This window comes from Schistocerca gregaria, chromosome 4, assembly GCF_023897955.1.
Source record: "Schistocerca gregaria isolate iqSchGreg1 chromosome 4, iqSchGreg1.2, whole genome shotgun sequence".
Taxonomy (NCBI): Eukaryota; Metazoa; Arthropoda; class Insecta; order Orthoptera; family Acrididae; genus Schistocerca; species Schistocerca gregaria.
In genome coordinates, this window is record NC_064923.1 from 787,750,097 (window position 1) to 787,772,401 (window position 22,305).

The 22,305-nt window shown below is 42.8% G+C and overlaps 1 long non-coding RNA gene and 1 pseudogene across 1 annotated transcript in view; both read left to right on the top strand.

Annotated features, from left to right (window-relative positions):
- The window catches only part of LOC126267460 (uncharacterized), a 517,276-nt gene that overhangs the window by 135,982 nt on the left and 358,989 nt on the right, over positions 1-22,305 (top strand). The gene's annotated exons all lie outside the window — the stretch shown is intronic.
- Positions 12,471-12,588, top strand: LOC126268403 (5S ribosomal RNA; annotated as a pseudogene).

Here is a 22,305-nt window from a genome sequence, read left to right on the forward strand (position 1 = left end):
ATTTTAGAAATTCTGATGGAATGTTATCTGTCCCTTCTGCCTTACTTGATCTTAAGTCCACCAAAGCTCTCTTACATTCTGATTCTAATACTGGATCCCCTTTCTCTTCTAAATTGACTGCTCCTCCTCCTAGTTCTTCTTTTCCTCTCCTTCTTCTATCGCATCGCCCGCAGCTCGTGGTCGTGCGGTAGCGTTCTCGCTTCCCACGCCCGCGTTCCTGGGTTCGATTCCCGGCGGGGTCAGGGATTTTCTCTGCGTCGTGATGACTGGGTGTTGTGTGCTGTCCTTAGGTTAGTTAGGTTTAAGTAGTTCTAAGTTCTAGAGGACTGATGACTATAGATGTTAAGTCCCATAGTGCTCAGAGCCCTTTGAACCATTCTTTTTCTATCGCATCAGACAAATATTTCCCCCCATAGAGGCCTTCAATGTACTCTTTCCTCCAATCCGCTCTCTCCTCTGCATTTAACAGAGGAGTTCCCGTTGCACTCTTAACATTACCACCCACGCTTTTAGTTTTACCGAAGGTTGTTTTGACTTTCCTACATGCTGAGTCAGTACTCCTGACGAACATTTCCTTTTCGATTTCTTCACGTTTTTCAAGCAGCCATTTCTCTTAGCTGCTCTGCAGTTCCTATTTATTTCGTTCTACAGCGACTTGTATTTCTGTATTCCTTAATTTCTCTGAACATTTTTGTACTTCCTCCTTTCATCGACCAAGTGAAGTACTTCCTCTGTTACCCATGGTTTCTTCGCAGCTCCCTTGTTTATACCTATGTTTTTCTTTCCAACTTCTGTGATTGACATTTATGTGATCGTCCATTCCTCTTGAACTGTACTGCCTACTGAGCTGTTCCTTATTGCTGTACCCATAGCCTTAGTGAACTTCAAGCGTGTCTCGTCATTTCTTAGTACTTCTTCCTGACTAATCTCTTGGACTCAGCCAACTCTTCATCACTATTCCATTATCATCTGAGTCTGTTTCTGTTCCGGGGTACGCCTTACAATCTAGTATCTGATTTCGGAATCTCTGGCTGACCATGATGTAATCTATCTGAAATCTTCCTGTATCTCCCAGGCTTTTACAAGTACATCTCCTCCTTTTGTGATTCTTGAACAGAGTATTCGCTGCTACTAGCTGAAATTTATTGCTGAACTCATTCCCCTACAACTGCATTAGAGACCCCATGACTATTATATTTTCATCCTCATAAAGTTTCTCTGTCTCTTCATCTTCGGCTTGCAATATCGGCATGTATACCTGAACTTTCGTGGTCGGTGTTTGTTTGCTGTCGATTCTGATAAGAACAACCCTATCACTGAACTGTTCACAATAACACACTCTGTGCTCCATATTGCTATTCATAACGAATTCGGCGACTGTTATACCACTTTCTGCTGGTGTTGATGTTACTCTATACTCATCTAATCCAGAAATCCTTGTCTTCCTTCCATTTCGCTTCATTGACCCCTAACATATCTAGACTGAGCCTTGGCATTCTCCTTTTCAGATTTCCTAGATTCCCTACCACGATCAATCTTCTAACATTTCACGCCTCGTCTCATAGAACGTTATCCTTGTGTTGGTTATTCAGTCTTTTTCTCATGGTCACCTTCCTCTTGACGGTGCCCTCTCGCAAATCCGAATGTGGATCCACTCCGGAATCTTTTTCCAATGGAGAAATCATCATGATACTTTATCATTTACAGACAACATGTGCTGTGGATACACGTTATGCGTCTTTAGTGCAGTGGTTTCCATTGCCTTCTGCATCCTTATGGCGTTGAGCATCGCTGATTCTTCCTCCTTTAGGGACATTTTCCCACCCCAAGAACAGAAGTGTGCTCAAAATCTCTGTCCCCTCCTTTCGTCTTCTTTCGACAACGCCATTGACAGAATGAGGGTGACTTCTTATGCCTGATGTCTTCGGCCGCCAATGCTGATTATTAATCAAATTTTAAGTGGTGGCGGGTGTCAAACCCGGGACCGAGGACGTTTTCACTGCTAAGCAAAGATACTACCCACGATTCTTGTCTCATTTGTTTCGTCATTGATTGTTGCATTTCCTTGCGGGGACGTCCCATGACACCCGTTTAAGTTATTCTTGATCCATTCAGTTTCTTTATTTCAGAGGGGAACTAACCCTCTGACTGAACACGTTGAACTACCGTGCCGGCACCCCTAGTCCACGGTTGAAGAACCTTTCCCTTTTAATGTCTCCGAAGGTTGTTTTGTCTGTCCAGGAAGGCGAATCTGTCCTTCAGATTAAAGTTTGCTTTTCGATTTCTTCTCGTACTTCCTGCAGCCTTTTCGCCTAATCTTCCATTTACTTCGTTTCGATGTGACTAACGTCCATGTATTTTCCTGAGAAGTTTGGCACTTCCCTCTTTCATGGTAAGCTGAAGGATTTCCTGTGATACACAATGTTTTTCACAGTTATTTTGCTTATGACTACATTTATTTATCCAAGTTCTCTGGTTACCCTTTTTAGACATGTCTATCGCTCTTCAACGGAACTGCCTACTGTGTTGTTAATTATCGCAGTATCTAGCCTGAGAGAACATCAAATGCAGCTCTTCATTCCTCAATACTACAGTATCCCACTTCTTTCCTCATTGATTCTTGTGGATGATTCTCTTAATTTCAGTCTGCTCTTCATCATTACTAAATTTTGATGTGGTTTTTCATCCGCTACTGGGAATGACTTACAATCCAATATCTGATTTTTGATTCTGTGTCACCACGATGTAATCTAGCTGTTAACTTCCTGTGTCAGCAAGCCCTTTCCTAGTATACCGCCTCCTCTTGCACTTTCTGAATAATCTGTTCTCTATTACTAGCTGACGCTTACTGCAGAACTCTGACTTACTCCTCTCATTCCTCCTACATAGCTCACATTCTCCGAAACGCCGTCTTCAGTTGCTTCCCCTAACACAGAGTTCTAATTCTCCATAATTGTATGTGATGGGTAGATGTTAATCGAGCAGAGTTACCTGATCAATGTCCTCATATACATACTTTATCCATTCATTTCTGCTTCTGACGTAAGCATGTATACCTGAATTGGTATACTGTCACTTTTGTCGACAATAATCGTATCACTGAATTGTTCAAAGTTACATTCTACCTGAACCACGTACCTAATTATAACGACTCCTACTCCCGTTATACCATTTTTAGCATTGGCAAATGATAATCTGTGGCTGTGCAACTTCCATCAAGTAGCCTGTTTTAATATAATCTGGAGCGCTTTTACTGCGGTGTGCTCATAAAAGTCTGCGATATTTTTGGTTGACAGTGCAGGCCCACACGCGAACACACTATAACTTGGATGGAGAGTTTTGTCTTATCCGCCATACGGCCCTAGCCTAGAGCTATCGGAGTAACGTCTCTACAGCCTGCTAAAGGAACTTCATCCAAGTTGTCGTTCCGAATAGGTTAAGACCATAAAAAAACTTTCGCGCACCAGTCGCTATGGAACAGAGGGAATGGCGCAGGGAATATATGCCACTTTGAAAGGGTGATGAAGGGTGTTAAAAAACGTATTATCTCTCTGGCCGTATAAAAGTAATTGCATTGTTTGTAAAACTAAACGAGGGATACAATAAATCAGTCTGACTCTCAGACATTCAGTTTTATGATGGGAGAGAACTGTCTCGTTACAACTGGTGGGCATTGAGAGTTCCCATCCATCGTTGCAATGAAACTTATGGCTTCTGTAATTCAGAAGAAATCGAATTTGAGCCACAAACGTTATGTAATTAATACTCAATCTTTGCTGACTCTTAGGCTAATCATTCTATTTGGATATTTTAACGTACATTTTCAGTAATTCTGGCACTATCTTGTAAATTCTGAATCAGTTGTGAGATTTGATATGTTGAATTAATGGTAAAATTAAAGACGTTTCATAATTGCTAGTGAGTCCATTCCAAGAGCTAATACAGTTTGCAAATGCAAAAAGAAGTAGGCCTATTCATAATCCAAAGGAAGAATGAAGACAATGTCCTGTGATTCGTTACAGATGGAGCACAAGCTGGACTTGAGCTGATAAGCACTATCGCACTACCACGCTGCCAATGGCATTCATCATGCTATCGGGCTGCGAATCAAGCATGTCAGAAATGGAGAGAAAAATACATCGTGTCCTGCCCAAAAGATTGAAGTTAACAGCGGAAAACTTAATCTGGATTGCTGAACTTTTAAGCCTATGTCCACCCAAATACGACTATAGGGACTTACCGTTGCGAATCTCGGTCGGTAAACAAAAGAAATGTAGAATGAGATTTTCACTCTGCAGCGGAGTGTGCGCTAATATGCAACTTCCTGGCACATTGAAACTGTGTTCCGTACCGAGACTCGAACTTGGGAACTGAAGTTTGCCTTTCGCGAGCAAGTTCTCTACCAGATAAGCTACCCAAGCACGATTCATTACCCTTCCTCACAGCTTCAGTTCTACCAGTACCTCGTCTGCGAGGTTTGCAGAAGAGCTTCTGTGATGTTTGGAAGGTAGGAGACGAGGTACTGGCAGAACTGAAGTTGTGAAGACGAGTCATGAGTCGTGCTTGTGTAGCTCAGCGTGTTCGGTCAGAGGGCTTCTCGCTACCTGTACTAAAAAAAAAAAAACTGAGTGAAGGAGTCAACTTGGTTCAAATGGCTCTGAGCACTATGCGACTTAACATCTGTGGTCATCAGTCGCCTAGAACCTAGAACTAATTAAACCTAACTAACCTAAGGACATCACACACATCCATGCCCGAGGCAGGATTCGAACCTGCGACCGTAGCAGTCGCGCGGTTTCGGACTGAGCGCCTAGAACCGCGAAACCACCGCGACCGGCGAGTCAACTTGAACGGATGTCTTGTGATGTCCGCTCAGACCAAACGCAATGAACAATACCGAACAAAACTGCCAGGAAGTTTCAAAATAAATGTAGCAGTTACGGTGCGTAGAATGTATTAAATTTACTGGCCATTATTTTTATTGTCTGTACTGGACTGTGCTTAGGAATGTACTCCGTTTCTAATATTTTGTATATCTTTGGTAAATTTTTTCTCGAAATGCTTGATCTTTTTATGTGTTACTTCACAGGCAGCTTGTCGCGTCTCTTTAACTACGTGTCTTTACGACCTTCAGCTGCTACCACAGTGTAAGCTACTGTCTCGTAAAGACCAAAACGTTTCACTGTGACACCTTTGAGAATCAGTTTTACTGAAACTGTATTCATTTGAGAATTTTGCTCGTTGGTAATAGTTCTTAATAAAAGTTAACCGTGTTCTCATGTATGCTCGACTATTCCAAAGAACATCAGTGTTATCCGAGGGGTTTAATGGATTTCACTGGTATCGTTCCACAACGAAAAACTCACTTTTCAATAGAACTTGAATTTTTACCTAAGTTACCGTTTTGATACATTATTTTTCAGTAAACAGCAGTATGTATTTACAACTGGGATGGAAACTTACCTTCGTGCGCTTCACTTCTGAAAATAGGTAATATGAAATCAGTCACCAATCCTGAATGGACAAATTTAGAATTGTAATCTGAAAATATTACTGAACCTGTAAATAGTAAAATTTTCAGGAAAAGAGTGAAATGAGAAAGACAGACAATTTTTCATACATTTAAAATCAAATTTATGAAGTTTTTCAAATAGAAATGAAGCATCTCCTTTAAACGTTTTAAGTTACGTTGCACTTGAAAAATATGAACGTCAAATTAGGCGCTTACTATTTCAAAGCGACTTTTCAAAGTTGTCACGTAAATTTCTCGTCTGACAAATTACATAAGTGCTTTCTTCTTAAACTGACTACATTATATGCTTTCTTTCTATAAGAAAAATCGCTCCATTATTTCATAAAGAATCATAACACTTACCCTGACTTAGGACACTTGTCTCGTCTGTACCACTTCTAAATGTATAAAAGGGTGTCAAAACTGTGTAGGAGGCACGTATTTGAGTCACACACATGTTTATGTATGATCATCCTCAGGACTTCCGCACTATTAAATCAGTCCAAACAAGGTTCGCCAGCCTCGCCTTAACCGCAAGACAGGACTAAAACTGTCGCATTACTTACATCACTAGTAAATGATCTGTAGAAATTGAACTACTTTCTAAGGGTTCTCAGATCCGACCACTGGCTTGTGAAATAAGCACTGCAAACAGTTACTAGACGGTTTCCATCCAGTTTCTAGCAGCGCCCACAGATAACCCACTCTCCGAACAAAACGAGATAGCATTTCAGAGCGAGAAGACCACACACAAAAACACCACACTTCAAGTTACCACTAGCAGAAAATTATTCTCTATTAGACCTCGGCAAGTTCGTCAGGTGCACTGAAATACTCTTCTAGCTAGTTGGTAGTTCCACTCCCTTGTTATGCGTGCTTTTCCTGTTGAGCACTTGCACCGTCACCAAATTGTAAAGCACGCCTCCATCCGGATTAAGCAGAGCTCCACCCACCTGAGTGGCCACGCACCTTTCCACACTTTCAAAACTGTTCGTAATGGCAGAACAATTTTATTGGTCGTTGAGAATCGTCCACTTCCAACATCACACTTGCAGTACTTTTAAGACGTCTGTTTTTCCCCAGAGTCGAAGACTAACGACTACCCTCTCGTAATCTGGTAGTAAATCGAAAGACGTTCTAGTCTAATGTAAATTATGTCAGCGGCACAATCAATACATCCAATGTGCGATAGCAGTGATGGTGATACTGATGAAAGTTCCACTGAAGTGGAATTAGTAAACGATTTTCGGAAATTCCTTCACCAGAGAAGATTCAGTTCATACTCTGGAGTCCGAATCAATAGCAATGATCATGAGCAATTCAGAGGTAGATACAGGGTGTCCATCGAAGGGATCCTAATTTAAAAATCAAATATTTCGAAAACTAAGATCCACAGACGAATGCTCAAAGTTATCTGCTGTGACTCGATCTCTCGACCCTCCATGAGCATAAAAAATGTTTGCGTACTTTTTACTCAAAACGGAGTGTACTGTTCTCTGTTATAAAATGGTTGAACTGAAATTACTATTGCGAACAGCGTGTCTCAGTTAACACATTTACATAATAAAGACAAAACTAACTGGCGTTCACTGTCCACGAAACTTAATCAAAACTGCCACTCAGAAACTGCTACCAAAATCAATCTGAGTACAGCACAAAGAATTGAAACACTGAAGTTAGGTAGCAACACTATGAAACACACACTGTTCTCTGACCCATTACAAACCTGAATTACAAAGAAAATGCTTAGAATTCGCGCAGTGGTAATGTAAAATGACAAACGAAAAAACCAACAAAATACGAAAAGATTCTCACCCGAAAATCACGGCATAAGCAGAAGAAACATTATAGCATGAAAAAATCGCGCCAGCCAAAATATTCTAAAGTAAAAAATGGGAGAAAGATGGGGATTTTTTCCTCACACTAGAAAAACTTCTTACCTGAAATGAAAATAAGAATCCCTTCATTATAATGACAATGAAGTATTTTAAACTCTTGTTTCACAAGAACAAAAAACCAAAAGCTTTATTTTCTATATAAAATTCGTACAGGTCAATGTTTCTTACGATTATGCTAAATGAAATGAATTAAACTGAAAATGACTTAAACTGAGATGGGGAAGTGGACTACTCTGTTGCAAGAATCGCTAACATTATCAGTAGGCACCAGCGAAGATTGTTACCTTAAAATTATATCCTTAATGCAAATCCCTTCTCTCTGTTCCACAAATGCTATGTCTATAAATCCTTTCATCATATTAATAATTCCTAACAATTTTCTTCAGGAAAATCTTCCTCCAATATGCACTACGCTAAAAGTTCTACCAACTTACTCGATGTCCAGCGCTAGACTACTCTGCGCTCTACAACTGAGCCAAAGATACACAACTTCGGAGATTCTGCTGTCACTGCCGTTAGTCGACTATTCTGCAGGTGACACGCGCGACTGCTTCTCATAATTAAATTCGTCCTCTGCAAGCAGCCTTTGAAATCACGTAACAATCTTTTCTAAGTGTCCACAGCTCTCTGTACGGAGCTGGCGCAATCGAACAATGAAATTTACCATTACATGCTCAACGATTATTGATTCAGATGCCACACAGATCTCCGATTCAAGCTCATCTAGCGGGGTGGATTTTTTCCGGTAGAGTCTTTCAGTCTGCTACACAAAAAATAGTCACAAGGAATTAGACCTGGTGAATATGGCAGACAACACATCATTGCCCCAGTAAATTTTCGGTAATCCAACGGAATGAGTCTTTCCCACAGTATTCATCAAGAAAGTGAAACACTTCTTCAGTGTATCGTGGTCTGGCCCCATCTTGCATGAACCACTCGGTCCATACTCGATTTCCCCAACGATAACTGAGTGGCGACAAATTGTTCTAAAATTACAACATAACGTACAATAGAAAATCTTTGTCGCATGAGGAATGGACCACAAATGCCTCTGCTGCATACCGCAGCCCAAACAGTAACTTCGGGTAAATGAGGTGGTTTTATTCACACAAATGGAGATTTCTGGAAGCCCAAAATCGTCAGTTTCGTTTATTCACAACTCCATTAAGGTGGAAGTGTGCTTCATTATCAGCAATTGTGAGAATCTGGCTTATAAAATCAGGCCTCTGTTGCATAGCTCGTACAGGTATGGTAGCTTTGGATTCAGGATGGAAACATGTATACTCCCTATCTAAGTATTTTCTGCATGCTTCAAGCTAGCCTCTGATACTATTATTCGGACGGATTGCCTTGCATATTGCTGAATAATTCTAGAAAATATTGCGACATTTTTAGAAGTAACTACAGTTTCCGTGGTGCCAACGTTCCCCACTAGACAGTCTGACACGCTACCTCTCTATTGGAAATGGGCCTAGAGCTTGAGAACGGATTTCGTTCATGTCCTTTGTAACGTTAAATCGTATTTGAAAACTGCGCCTTGTTCCCCAAGGACAGTTTTCTAACCTGTGGTATTCCAGTATCAAAAGAACACCTTGTTCATATGGAATACATGCTTTCAGCCTCTTCCTTAGATAAGCTAAACTACTTCCACGTTTCAACCGTGGAAATGACCGCTCTGAGCTGCGACGGACTATTTATAGGTACTACGTATTGCGATTACAGCGCCATCTGTTGTAGCTTGCGAGGTAACGGGCGAGAGGAGGCGCCCTGGAAATATTCTAAGTTGGGAGTCGGGGCGGCCGCACAGAACGTTCGTCAAAGCCACGGCTCGCCAGTAACCGCATGATGCCGCACAGTAGCTGGACCACGTGGCTGCTGGCCGACTGCGTGGCTGGGAATTCCTTGGTGACGCTGCGTCGTTGGAGAAGACGCGCCGGGAGTGCCAAATATGGCGGACATTGTGAAACATTAATGGCAGCCATTTCGGAGTTCATACAGAAATTAATAGTAGCCAGATGAATCATGATAACTCAAAAAGAAACAGGTACTTTACCATTACTTTCACGACGGTTCTGATGGTGTAATCAGATTTTCAATTTTTTTATTAGTTTAAAGTTTGATATCTGACGATAAATCATACAACTAACACCCAGCAACGAATTTCCAAAATCTAAACGGTTCATCCGATTTTGTCGATCGACGTGTCTTTAGAAAGTCATTAGTGTAAACCTACACTGGTATAAGTTACAGGCATATAACTTTAATAGTACACGAGTTATTGGAGGCCAAAGTGGCTGATTACAATCGATTGAGTCAGGCCGTAAGTACTCCACAGTTACACGAAGAAACGGTAGCAGCATGCTTATAAATACATTTATTCATCTATATCTTCGTTATATCCGATATTTGGTATTCTTTGAGAAATTGGTTAAATATTTACCGTGTCTTAGAAAGCACAGAGGCATTAGGCAACTGGCCTACCTTTTGTGGTTATTCCATTGATACATGTTAATTTAATTTGTTTACATATTTAATAATGTGTGTTAGAGCGTGTTTTTGGAGTACCCGTAGGAATATTTATTTAATTTCTAGTTATTTAAATGTAAATTGATTATTTCGAATGTGTTTCATTATGTTTGTGAGTGTGCGTTGGCTTGGAGACAGAGTGGTAGCGCTCTAGACAGTCACAGCGATCGTCCCAAAAAGGATGCGTGGAGAGGCTGTATGGAAGTGGGGGAGGGCAGTTCTGAACAGTGCGGCGCGAGGGACCGTCTCACAGGATACGGAGAGTTCTGGACAGGACGGGAGAGAACATGAGCGAATGCTGGACACTACGGCGAGAGGGTCGCAGGAGAGACTTGGAGAGAGTGGAGCGGTTTGTACGGGAGATAAAAATATTTCGTAGTGCCGACTTGTGCACTTCTGAGATTTCCGTGGATTCTGCAGTGAAGACATAGCTTTAGTTTAGAAGTGAATATCTCGCGAGCTATGTTGTTGAACATAACCAATTACGTGAAGTAGGAATCTATTGTTTCCCTGTTATTCAACATATATTTTATTTATTTTCTACATCATCGACACCAATAAGTGTTTTGCAGCAGTAAACCCCATTCTAAAAGGTACTTCTGCTATCTTACTCATCGTTTAAAGTCGTTAAGATAGTACATGCAGATTTTATTTAATTGTAATCTTTCATTTATCAATTACTATGTTGGATTAAAAGTTCGCACTTGCTGAGCGATAGGAAGCTTCAACCTTTCAATTCATGTGTCTATTCATACTGTAGACGCAGCAGTATTTGGTCTGTAATGTGGCAACTTCGTATCCCAGCCCCAGCCTAAGCTTTTAATATTACAACTCTGAGTCGGAGGGTACGTAGTTGAGGGCTACACCACATTCCATCCTCATTAGAAAGCCCGCAAACGTTCCGAACTACTTGGAAAATTCTGTATAAAATTCTTACAGAATTCACAATAAACATACAGTTTGCTGCATTCGACTATCGATCTTAGCTTTCGAGATATTTTCTTCTGAAATCAGGGACACCGTCTCTCAAAAACGTATACCTTCGGTGTAGCGAAGCAATTTAAACAATTTGACAAAAGAAGGCCTTCCAGCCTTGTACGTTCAGCGATTACGTTCCTTTCAGAGTACACTCATGAAATCGCTCCATTTTTAGCCGGTCGCTTGACCAAAGATACTTCAGATAACGGTTGGAAAGTTGCACGGTTCTCACCAACAAAAAAGGAGACCAATATTACTGACGACATTGTGCAGTAGCATGATGGAACATACATGTGTCGGAGTATTATGGGATACCTTGAAGTAAACGAGTTACACATAAACAGCACGGATACAAAACATGATCTTGTGAAACACAGCAGGCTCTTTATTTATGCGCAGTAATGAGTGCCATCGACCGGTTGTGTCAAGCTGATGCCATATTTCTATACCTCCAAAGGATTTTCACACCGTGCTCAAAAGCAGCTTCTAGAGAGTTTGCGTACTTGAGCAGGATCGTCTCAGCCGTGCTATTGGATTCGTCATTTCCTGTGTGAAAGGTCACAGTTCATTCTAACTGAGGGGAATTCGTCAATCGAACGCAAGTGATACCTGGAGTTCCACAAGAAAGTGCTGTGTGCCTCTCCTGTTCTTAATCTGTATCAACGATTTACGAGACTGAGCGGATAATGCAGTCACTTACTGTCTCGTGCAGTCATCAGAAGACGAAAACGAACCCACAACGATGTAAGCAAGGGATGTATACGGTGGGGAACTGGTACTTGAAGAAAAAATAATAGAAAGTGCGAGATCCTGAAATTATAATCATTACGTAGATAATGTTGTGGAGGAGGTGAACCAAAGACTGCGTTCAATTGCCGAACACTTGGAAGATGTAAGATGGCTTCTACAAGAGACTGCATACACTATACTTCTCCTTCCTCTTATGGAGTACTGCTGCAGGCTTTCAGTGTGATACCAGATGACACGAGGAAATCGATGAGGGGGGGACATCGAAAAAGTTCGCAGCGGGGTAGCTCGTTTTGTATTATCGCTGCATATGGAAGTGTGTGTCGCTGATATGATTCGCAATTGGATTTGGCAGTCATTAAAACGACGACGTTTTCCTTTGCCTCGAGATGTTCGACGTAATTTCAGTGACCAATTTTTTCCTCCGAATGCGAATACCTCTCGTTGACTTCCAACTATATAAGGACAAATTACTTTCACTATAAAATAAGAGAAATCAGAAATAGGATACGAAAAGATTTTTTTGTTTTCTTCTTCCTTTCTTCCTAGGCTAAAGCCTACTTCTTTCCGTACCCCTCTGCCTGCCCTGAGGCTATCATTCCATATTTTCCTTGGATGGCTAATATTTCTTTTACCAGCTGGTGATTTATTTCTTACGATTTTAGCAGTTTTTCTTTCATCCATCATGTTTGTGTATTCGTTCCATTCGTGGTCGTATCCGTTTCTAATGCTTTCACTTCCCTCTCTCTCTCTGAGTGTCTCTCTTGTAACCCTTCGCAGAATTTTCATTTTCGTGGTTTCCAAATGTGGGCAACGGCCTTGCCGCAGTGGATACGCCGGTTCCCGTGAGATCACCGAAGTTAAGCGCTGTCGGGCGTGGTCGGCACTTGGACGGGTGACCATCCTTGCCACCATGCGCTGTTGCCATTTTTCGGATGGTCCACGTAGGCCACTCGTGGCCTGAAGACGGAGTGAGTAAGTGGTTCCCAAAAGTCTCTTTGTTTTTCATGTTTTCAGAATTGTTTCAGCTGTCTGTCATAACTTGTCTCGCCATTGTTTTGTATATTGTTACCTTTGCATCTTTTACTACGTGCTTTTTTTCCCAAATTGTGTCACTGAAAGACACTTTTGCTACTTGTTGTCTTAGAGAATGTTGTGTACTTAATTCCACGTAGACAGCGCATACACAACTTTCCCACTAGAGCGCGCCCCGCTAAGCACAACAACACAGGCGTACCGTTCGTCCATCTCCGCACTACGAGATGGCGGTGCCATAGAGACGGACCAAATTCTGCTTCCGCCGATCTGCGTATTAATATGTAATACAGCCAATGAGATTGCTGCTAACGTAGAACTTTTCCTCCTCGCGGTTCACACTCGCGCAGTGATACATGAACGCGTGAGGTATTATAACGAGTGTACAGACCTCCGATTAGTGAGTCTGCGGCAGACTGTAGCAGTCTGCATTTCTCTGTACGAGTCTACATTTGTCTGTACGAGTTTATAGTCAAGTTTCAGTCTGCACCTAATAAGATTACGATAATCCTGTACATAGCAATGAAGATAAATGTATAGACACTTTGTCAAGTATCAGACATGTGTGAGAATAAGATTAACGTACAAAGACCAAAGGAACTTCAGATTGTCAATTGTAAATAGCATCCAGAATCAAGTTACGTAATGTTCATGCTTGTTATTATTTTAATAAATGTGTGTGAAAATAAAACAAGTTCTGTTTAAAGTTGGTCACCGTCAATCTGCTACTCTAAGCGTTCAAGTGGCATTTCTATCGTCTGACCTAACAGCAGAAGGTAAACACGCCAGGATAAGACCACGAGACGTGTTGCTGACACTCGCCTACTTCGTTAGAGTGACAAGTCAAATAATCTGATGGTGTGTGTACCGAAGGTCTTACAGTACGCACACCACACACGGAGATTTATATTTTTCCCGCGCGCTATATGAAAGTAGAACGGTCTCAAATGGTCTCAAAATGATTCTGTGGACCCTATGCCAAAAACTTACGTACGAACTGAAGAGTAGTGATGTGAGCAGAGAAAGCATGATGTGAGGACAGAGGATTGCTCCCCCCCAAACATCGGAAACTGGCTGTGGCGCACACAAACAGGCGCAGGAAGAGCACACAGGCGCGGCTAGGAAATGACGAGTTGCGCCGCACCTGGAATTCGGAACGTGAGTCTCGGGACAGGCAAGCCGTAGGCGCTGTGTACGCCGCGGCGTCCCATGCAGCAGACGGAGACATAGACGGCACCTGGGCGGGGCGCGAGGCGGCGCTCGCAGAAAAGTCGCGGCAGCCGCCGCGCTCGCCACAGATTGGCAATTTCCCCGCCGCAGAGCAAACACGCCGGCGGCTCTGAGAGTGTGGGCCGCCTTCACACTCCCCACAGACAAACCGATCTGGCGAGCAGCCGCCGTCAGCTTCCCTTCTGTCACAAGGAAAATCGGTTTCCCCAGCTGCTTTTCTTGTCGTTAACGCCGTACCTCCCATTTTTTGTCGTTTGTAATTTCCTATGTTTAAAGAACGTCTTTGTTTTCCCCAGGCTATAATTCAGCTGAGTAAATTACACTACTGACCATTAAAATTGCTACACCACGAAAGTGGCGTGCTACAGACGCGAAATTTATCCGACAGCAAGAAGATGCTGTCATATGCAAATCATCAGCTTTTCAGAGCATTCACACAAGGTTGGAGCCGGTGGCGAGACCTACAATGTGCTGACATGAACAAAGGTACCAACCCATTTCTCATACAGAAACAGCAGTTCACCGGCGTTGCCTAGTGAAACGTTCTTGTGATGCCTCGTGTAAGGAGGAGACATGCGTACCGTCACAATTCCTACTTTGATAAACGTCGGATTGTAGCTTATGGTGATTGCTGTTTATCGTATCGCGACATTGCTGCTCGCGTTGGTCGAGATTCAATAACTGTTAGCAGAATATTGAATCCGTAGGTCCAGGAGGATAATACGGAACGCCGTGCTGGATGCCAACGGCCACGTATCACTAGCAGTCGAGATGACAGGCATGTTATCCGCATGGCTGTAACGGATCGTGCAGCCACGTCTCGATCCCTGAATCAACAGATGGGGACGTTTGCAAGACGACAACCATCTGCACGAACAGTTCGACGACGTTTGCAGCAGCATGGAGTATCAGTTCGGAAACCGTGGCTGCGGTTACCGTTGACGCTGCTTCACAGGCAGGAGCGCCTGCGTTGGTGTACTCAACGACGAACCTGGGTGCACGGATGGAAAAACGTCATTTTTTCGGATGAATCCAGGTTCTGTTTACAGCATCATGATGGTCGCAGCCGTGTTTGGCTACATCGCCGTGAGCGCACATTTGAAGCGTGTATTCGTCATCGCCATACTGGCATACTGGCGTATCACCCGGCGTGACGGCATGGGGTGCCATTGGTTACACGTCTCGGTCACCTCTTGTTCGCATTGACGGCACTTTGAATTGTGGACGTATCATTTCAGATGTGTTACGAGCCGTGGCTCTACCCTTCATTCGATCCCTGAGAAACCCTTCAGTTGAGCAGGATAATGCACGGCGGCATGTTGCAGATCCTGTACGGACGTTCCTGGATACGGAAAATGTTCCACTGCTACCCTGGCCAGCACGTTCTCGAGATCTCTCACCAACTTAAAACGTCTGGTCAATGGTGTCCCAGCAACTGGCTCGTCACAATACGCCAGTCACTACTCTTGATGAACTGTGGTATCGTGTTGAAGCTGCATGTGCAGCTATACCTGCACACGGCATTCAAGCTCTGTTTGACTCAATGCCCAGGCGTATCAAGGCCGCTATTATGGCCAGAGTTGGTTGATCTGGGTAATGATTTCTCAGGATCTATGCACCGAAATTGGGTGAAAATGTAATCACATATCGGTTCTAGTATAACGTATTTGTCCAACGCATACTCGTGTATCACTAGCAGTTCTTCTTGGTGTAGCAATTTCAATGGCCAGTAATGTAGTAAGCTCTACATCTACAAATATCGCAAGTATTTATTGTGGACTGTCCAAGGCGGTCCATTATGTAGATCATGTTCCTTTTCGGTCATCAGTCTCCTGACTAGTTTGATGCGGCCCTCCAGAAATTCCTCTTCTGTGTCAATATCTGTATCTAAGGGCAGCATTTGCAACCTACGTCCTATTTGTTGGATGGTGTATTCCAGTTTTTAGTGTCTACAGCTCCCTCTAGTACAATGGAGGTTATTCCCTCACGACGTAACAGACATCCCATCATCCTGTCCCTTCTTCTTGTCAGTGTTTCCCGCGCCGATGCTGCGGATAAACTTCTCATTTCTTACTTTATCAGTCCTCCTATTTAACATTCTCCTGTAGTACCACATCTGAAGTGGTTAGATTCTCTTCTGTTCCGGTTTTAGCATAGTCCATGTTTCACAACCATACAATGGTATGCTCCAAACGCACATTCTCAGGAATTTATTCCTCTAATTAAGGCCTAAGTTTGTACTATAAGACTTCGTTTGGCCAGGAATGCTATTTTTGCCAGTGATACTCTGATTTTTATGTCCTCCTTGCTCTGTCGTGGTTTATTTTGCTGTCTAGGCAACAGAATTCCTTAACTTGATCTACTTCGCTACCATCAAATCTGATGTTAAGTTTCTCGCTGTTCTAATTTATATCACTCCTCATAATTTGCGTCTTACTTGTACTTATTCGTAGTGCATATATTGTATCCATTAGAATACTCATTCCATTCAGTAGATCCTGTAATTCTTTTTCACTTTCGCTGAAAATAGCTGTGCCATCATCGAATCTTATCATTGATGTCCTTTAACTCCGAATTTTGATTCCACTCTCGAATCTTTCTTTCTAATTCCATCATTGCTTCTTCGATGTATAGTCTGATCATTACGGGCAAAAGACAGCATCTCTGTTGTGCATCTTCTGAATATGAGCACGTCGTTCTTCGTCTTCCACTCTTATTACTTCCTCTTCGTTCATGTAAATATTGTATATTACCCGTCTTGCCCTATAGCTTACTCCTGTTTCTCTCACAATTTTGAACGTCTTGCATCATTTGACATTGTATAAGGGTTTTTCCAGGTCGAAAAATCCAATGTAAGTGTATGGATTTCCCTTCAGTCTTGTTTTCATTCTCAGTCGCAACGTCAAAACTGCCTCTCTTGTGCCTTTACCTTTCCTAAAGCCAACAGATCCTCAATTTTCTTATCCATTCTTCTGTATATTATTTTTGTCAACAACTTGGATGCGAGAGCTGTTAAGCTGATTGTGCGATGATTCTTGCACTTGGCGGTTCTTGCAACTTTCGGAATTGGCCGGCCACTACGGCCGAGCGGTTCCAGGCGCTTCAGTCTGGAAGCGTACGACCGCTACGGTCACAGGTTCGAATCCTACCTGGAGCATGGATGTGTGTGATGTCCTTATGGTAGTTAGGTTTACGTAGTTCTAAGTTCTAGGGGACCGATGACCTCAGATAGTCCCATAGTTCTGAGAGCCATTTGAACCATCTGAATCTTTGGAATTGTTTGGATGACGTTTTTCCGAAACCAGCTGTTGTACCGGCAGACCCACACATTTTACACACCAACGTTAGTAGTCGTTTTGTTGCCACAATTCTTTTAAAAATTCTTACGGAGTATTGTCTATCCATCTATCCCTTCTGCCTTGTTTGATCTTAAGTCTTCCAAAGCTCTTTTAAAAGCTGATTCTCATAGTGGATCCCCTATCTCTTCCATATCGACTCCTGTTTCTTCTTCTTCTTCTTCTTTCACATCAGACAAGTCTTCCCCCTCCCCTCCCCTCCCCTCCCCCCCTCCCCTTACAGACACCTTTAATGTAGTCTTTCCAACCATCAGTTCTCTCCACGGTATTTAACAGCGGAATTGCCATTGCACTCTTAACGTTACCGCATTTGATTTTAATTTCAGCAGCCGGCAGCGTTGGTCTCGCGGTTCTAGGCGCTCAGTCCGGAACCGCGCGATGCTACGGTCGCAGGTTCGAATCCTGACTTGGGCATGGGTGTGTGTGATGTCCTTAGGTTATTTAGGTTTAAGTAGTTCTAAGTTCTACGGGACTGATGACCACAGATGTTAAGTCCCATAGTGCTCAGAGCCATTTTAACCATTTTTTTTTTTTAAATTTCAGCAAGGTTTGTTCCGACTTTTCCACATGCTTTGTCAGCCATTCCGCCACAGCTCTTCTGAACTTACTATTTATTTCACTCCTCAGCGACTTGTATTTGTGTATTCCTGAGTTTCCCTGAGTATTTTTGTATTTCCTCCTTTCATCGATCAACCTTCGGCAATCCATGATTTCCTAGCAGTTACCTTCTTTGTACTTATGTTTTTATTTCCAACTTCTGTGACTGCTCTTTTTAGAGATGTCCACCCCTCTTCATCTGAAGTGCCTACCGAACTATTTCTTATCTAACTATCTATAGCGTTAGGCAACTTCAAGTGTAAGTCTTCATTCCTTAGTACTTTCATGTCCTATTTCCTTGCGTATTGATTCTTACTGTTATTAAGCGTCCGCAGCTCGTGGTCGTGCGGTAGCGTTCTCGCTTCCCGCGCCCGGGTTCCCGGGTTCAATTCCCGGCGGGGTCAGGGATTTTCTCTGCCTCGTGATGACTGGGTGTTGTGTGCTGTCCTTAGGTTATTTAGGTTTAAGTAGTTCTAAGTTCTAGGGGACTGATGACCATAGCTGTTAAGTCCCATAGTGCTCAGAGCCATGTGAACCATTTCTTCATCACTACTACGTTGTAATCCAAGTCTGTATTTACTCCTCGGTACACGTTAGAATCCAGTATCAGATTTCAGAGTCTCTGACTGACGATCATGAAATCTAACTGAAATCTTCCTGTATCCCCCAGCCTCTTTCAAGTTTACCACCACCTCTTGTGATTCTTGAACACACTATGCTATATTACTAGCTAAAATTTATTGCAGAAAACGATTACTCGTTCGCCTCTCTCATTCCTAGTACCAAGCCCATATTCTCCCGTAAGTCCTTCCCCTACAAACGCATTCCAGCTCCCCATGGACATTACATTTTAATTTTCCTTTACGTACTGAACTACTCGTTCACTACCTTCATATGCTTTCTCTCCCTCTCCCTCTTCATCTTGAGCTTGTGACAATGGCATCTATACCTGAACGTATCTTCCTTAGAAATTTAAATTTTATGGAATTGACAGCATTACAAATAATTGGCCTTAATCGTACTTCGCAAGTAGAACAAAGAAGTTTGCACTGAATAATTCAAACAACATCGCGAGGAAAGAAACGTTTGTGTGACAAAATATTTTGAAGTGCCTGAGAGAGTTCACTTTAGAGTCCACTGCTGTATTCTGCCAGGGGAAAAATTGAATACCCATTAAGTGGTTTGCAAATACTGAACATTTATTATAGAAATAGTACGTATGGAATTAAAGGAATGATTTCATTTACAGGATCAATAGCTCAAGCAGTTTTGAGGTCAGGCACGGACCCACACTAAAACGCGTGGGTGGCAATACAGGCACTTTTTCTGGGATGTGACCAATCCTAAAGGCGACGAATACTGTATTGGGGCATACTATTTCCCAGCTGCTCCATCTGTTTCTGCAGCTGTAGAAGAGTTGTACAAGGAAGGCAACTGCGAAAGAACTATGGATAACACATAAAATACTTCACCTGATCAACGAAAGAAGGAAGTGAAATATGTTGAGGGAAATTCTGGAATACAGAAATAAAAGTCAGTTAAGAACGGAATAAATAGAAAGTGCAGGGAAGCTAAGACAAAATGGCTGCATGAAAAACGTGAAAAATCGCAAAAGAAATTATTGTTTGAAGGAGGGACGCAATACATAGAAAAGTTCGGTGAAATTAAAAGCAAGGACGGCAACATGAAGAGTACAACAGGGTGGGATGGCTATGAACCAGTACAGTGGGAATGGGTGGTGGAGGCGAGATGGGAGCTCAGGAAGACAGCTGAAAGTGTACAGTGTTCACTGATGCAACTGCCCTGCTCGATGCACTGGTCAGTGGCTGGCTAGCCCCTGAATTCTGGTAGGATGGTTGCTTGCACAGGGAGGGACCTGGTATCGTGCCGCTGAAGATGAAGATGACCTCATGTGGCCTACTGCACAGCAGTACTGTTGTGTAGATAGTTCTGCCTAGTCAGTGCGTACACAACTTTCCCACTAGAGCGTGCCCCGCTAAGTACAACAGCGCAGGCGCAGCGCTCGCCTGTCTCCGCACTACGAGATGGCGCTACCTTAGAGATGGACCAAATTCTACTTCCGCCGATCAGCGTATTAATATATAACGCAGCCGATGAGATTGCTGCTAACATAGAACCTTTTCTCCTCGCGGATCACACTCGGGCAGTGGTACCTGAACGTGCGAGGTATTATAACGAGTGTACGGACCTCCGATCACTCAGTCTACATCGGTCTGCATCGGTCTGCATTAGTCTGTACGCGTCTGCATTAGTCTGTACCAGTCACGTTTCAGTTCTCACCTAATACGATTATCATATACCTGTACATAGCCATGAAGAGAAATGTATAGACACTTTGTCAAGTATCAGAGATATGTGAGAATAAGATTGACGTACCAAGGCCAAAGGAACTTCAGATTGTCAATTGTCAACAGCATCCAGATTCAAGTTACATAATGTCTATGCTTTTTATTATTTTAATAAATGTGTGTGAAAATTAATCAAGTTCTGTTTAAAGTTGGTCACTGTCAATCTGCTACTCAAAGCATGCAAGTGGCATTTATATCTTCTGACCTAAAGGCAGAAGATAAATACGCCACGAGACATATTTCTGTCACTTGCCTACTTCGTTAGAGCGACAAGTCAAATAATCTGATGGTGTGTGTACCGAAGGTCTTACAGTACGCATACCACACCAGGTCTATGCCGTACTTACTTACATCCATCACCCACACAAAAACAGAGCTTATTTTCACCAGTGTAGACAAAAGAGCATCATTCTACTCTCTGGTCGACCCCTGCACGACACCACAGTAGCCATGCTGGATGGTGGGTGTCAGTGGTAGACTGGCCAGAGGCGCACATGTTGGTAGTAGTGCTGCAAACAGATGATTCTTAGTGATCCATGGGGAGCACAGCAGATGAAACTTACTCCCAGATTTCTTCCCAGGATGATGTTCGGCTGGCTACTACTGCTCACTCATTTTGTTCCTCTTGATGTGCGTCTGTAGTATGCGGAAGGGCAGAACTTATGGGAACGTTCCACAGACCACTGCTGACAGCAGCAACACGCCGCCGATACACTGTGCGGCTATCCGTGGACACGTCCACACAGCTACCTGCAGGCCCGCATTGCGCCCCAGTCAAATTGCTGAAGTTGTTCAACAGGAACACTTAAATGCCAAAGGGGTATTGTACCATAGAATGAATGTCGCGAACGTTGTTCACCTCTAAACTAAGCACAGTTGCTGCCTGCAGAGCCAAACCAGAGGGAGCCACTTGGTTTTGGGGATGTTTCCTCCTGGACGTAATGAGTAGCTGAGGCCCAGTTTTCTGTCTTGCGCTACCAGTCGTCCAGACCGGTCGCACCGCACGGACTGAATCAGACTGTACGCGTGTCACTTGTTTCGTTGCATGCCATAAAGCCTGCACAAATGCTTTCGGCTTTGGGAAGGTAAATTCGTAACACTGTTTTAACTTATTGCTAATTTCCATCTATCTTATATCATACATTTACCTGCAATTATCTGGTCTAACTTACTCCCTTGATACTGACGCTATCGTACAAAAATAAACTATTAAACTGGAGTCTGAATGTTCATGTTTATGAACAGAGCCTTAGAGTGAATGAAACCCTAGAATATTTTTTTCTACTCTTTAGCAGAATATAAGATCGATGAAAATTAGCAACAAGTTAAAACAGTGTTACGAATTTACCTTCCCAAAGCCGAAAGCCTTCGTGCAGGCTTTATGGCATGCAACGAAACAAGTGACAAATGTTCAATAATGGTATTTATATTCATAAATTTAATAGTGTCTGGTGGTGGTAAAAATGAGAATCGCTTCCACTAAATGAGTTTTTTGGTTCGCACTTCGCTGAAGGTGGTAAAAGAAACCCTACGAAAGATAGAGAAGAGAAGAACCGCCAAACAAATATCCTCCTGATCAAAGAGTCCAAGAGTGTACTGCCGTTTCATAGTGTCCAACGGGACACTACGAACCGGCAGTACACCCGTGGATCGTTCGATAAGCAAATACGCCGGGAGAAACTGAAGAACCACAATTGCCCTGCTCTTTACTTGTGTTGTTCGAGATGCAGTGCCTCTCTACATTATTCGTAATTTCGATTTGGATCCAAATCACAGTTACAGGAATGCGAATAAACCTCATTGTCCTGTACAAGCTATTTCCGCTCTCAATCAAGGCGGTGGCAGACAGCGGGAAAGGTTGCTAATATTCGGTTCTAATCTCCCTGCAGACAAGATTTTTACCTCTTCCGTTAAAGAGACACCACAGGCAGATCGATAATCCACAAAAAAAAAAAAATGCTAAGACTCTCCCATAAGTTTTATTGCGATCTTTGTTTTGAACCCTGTAGATCTACAGGCGAAAACTTGCTGAATAACTCACTTGGCAGTGCTTGCTT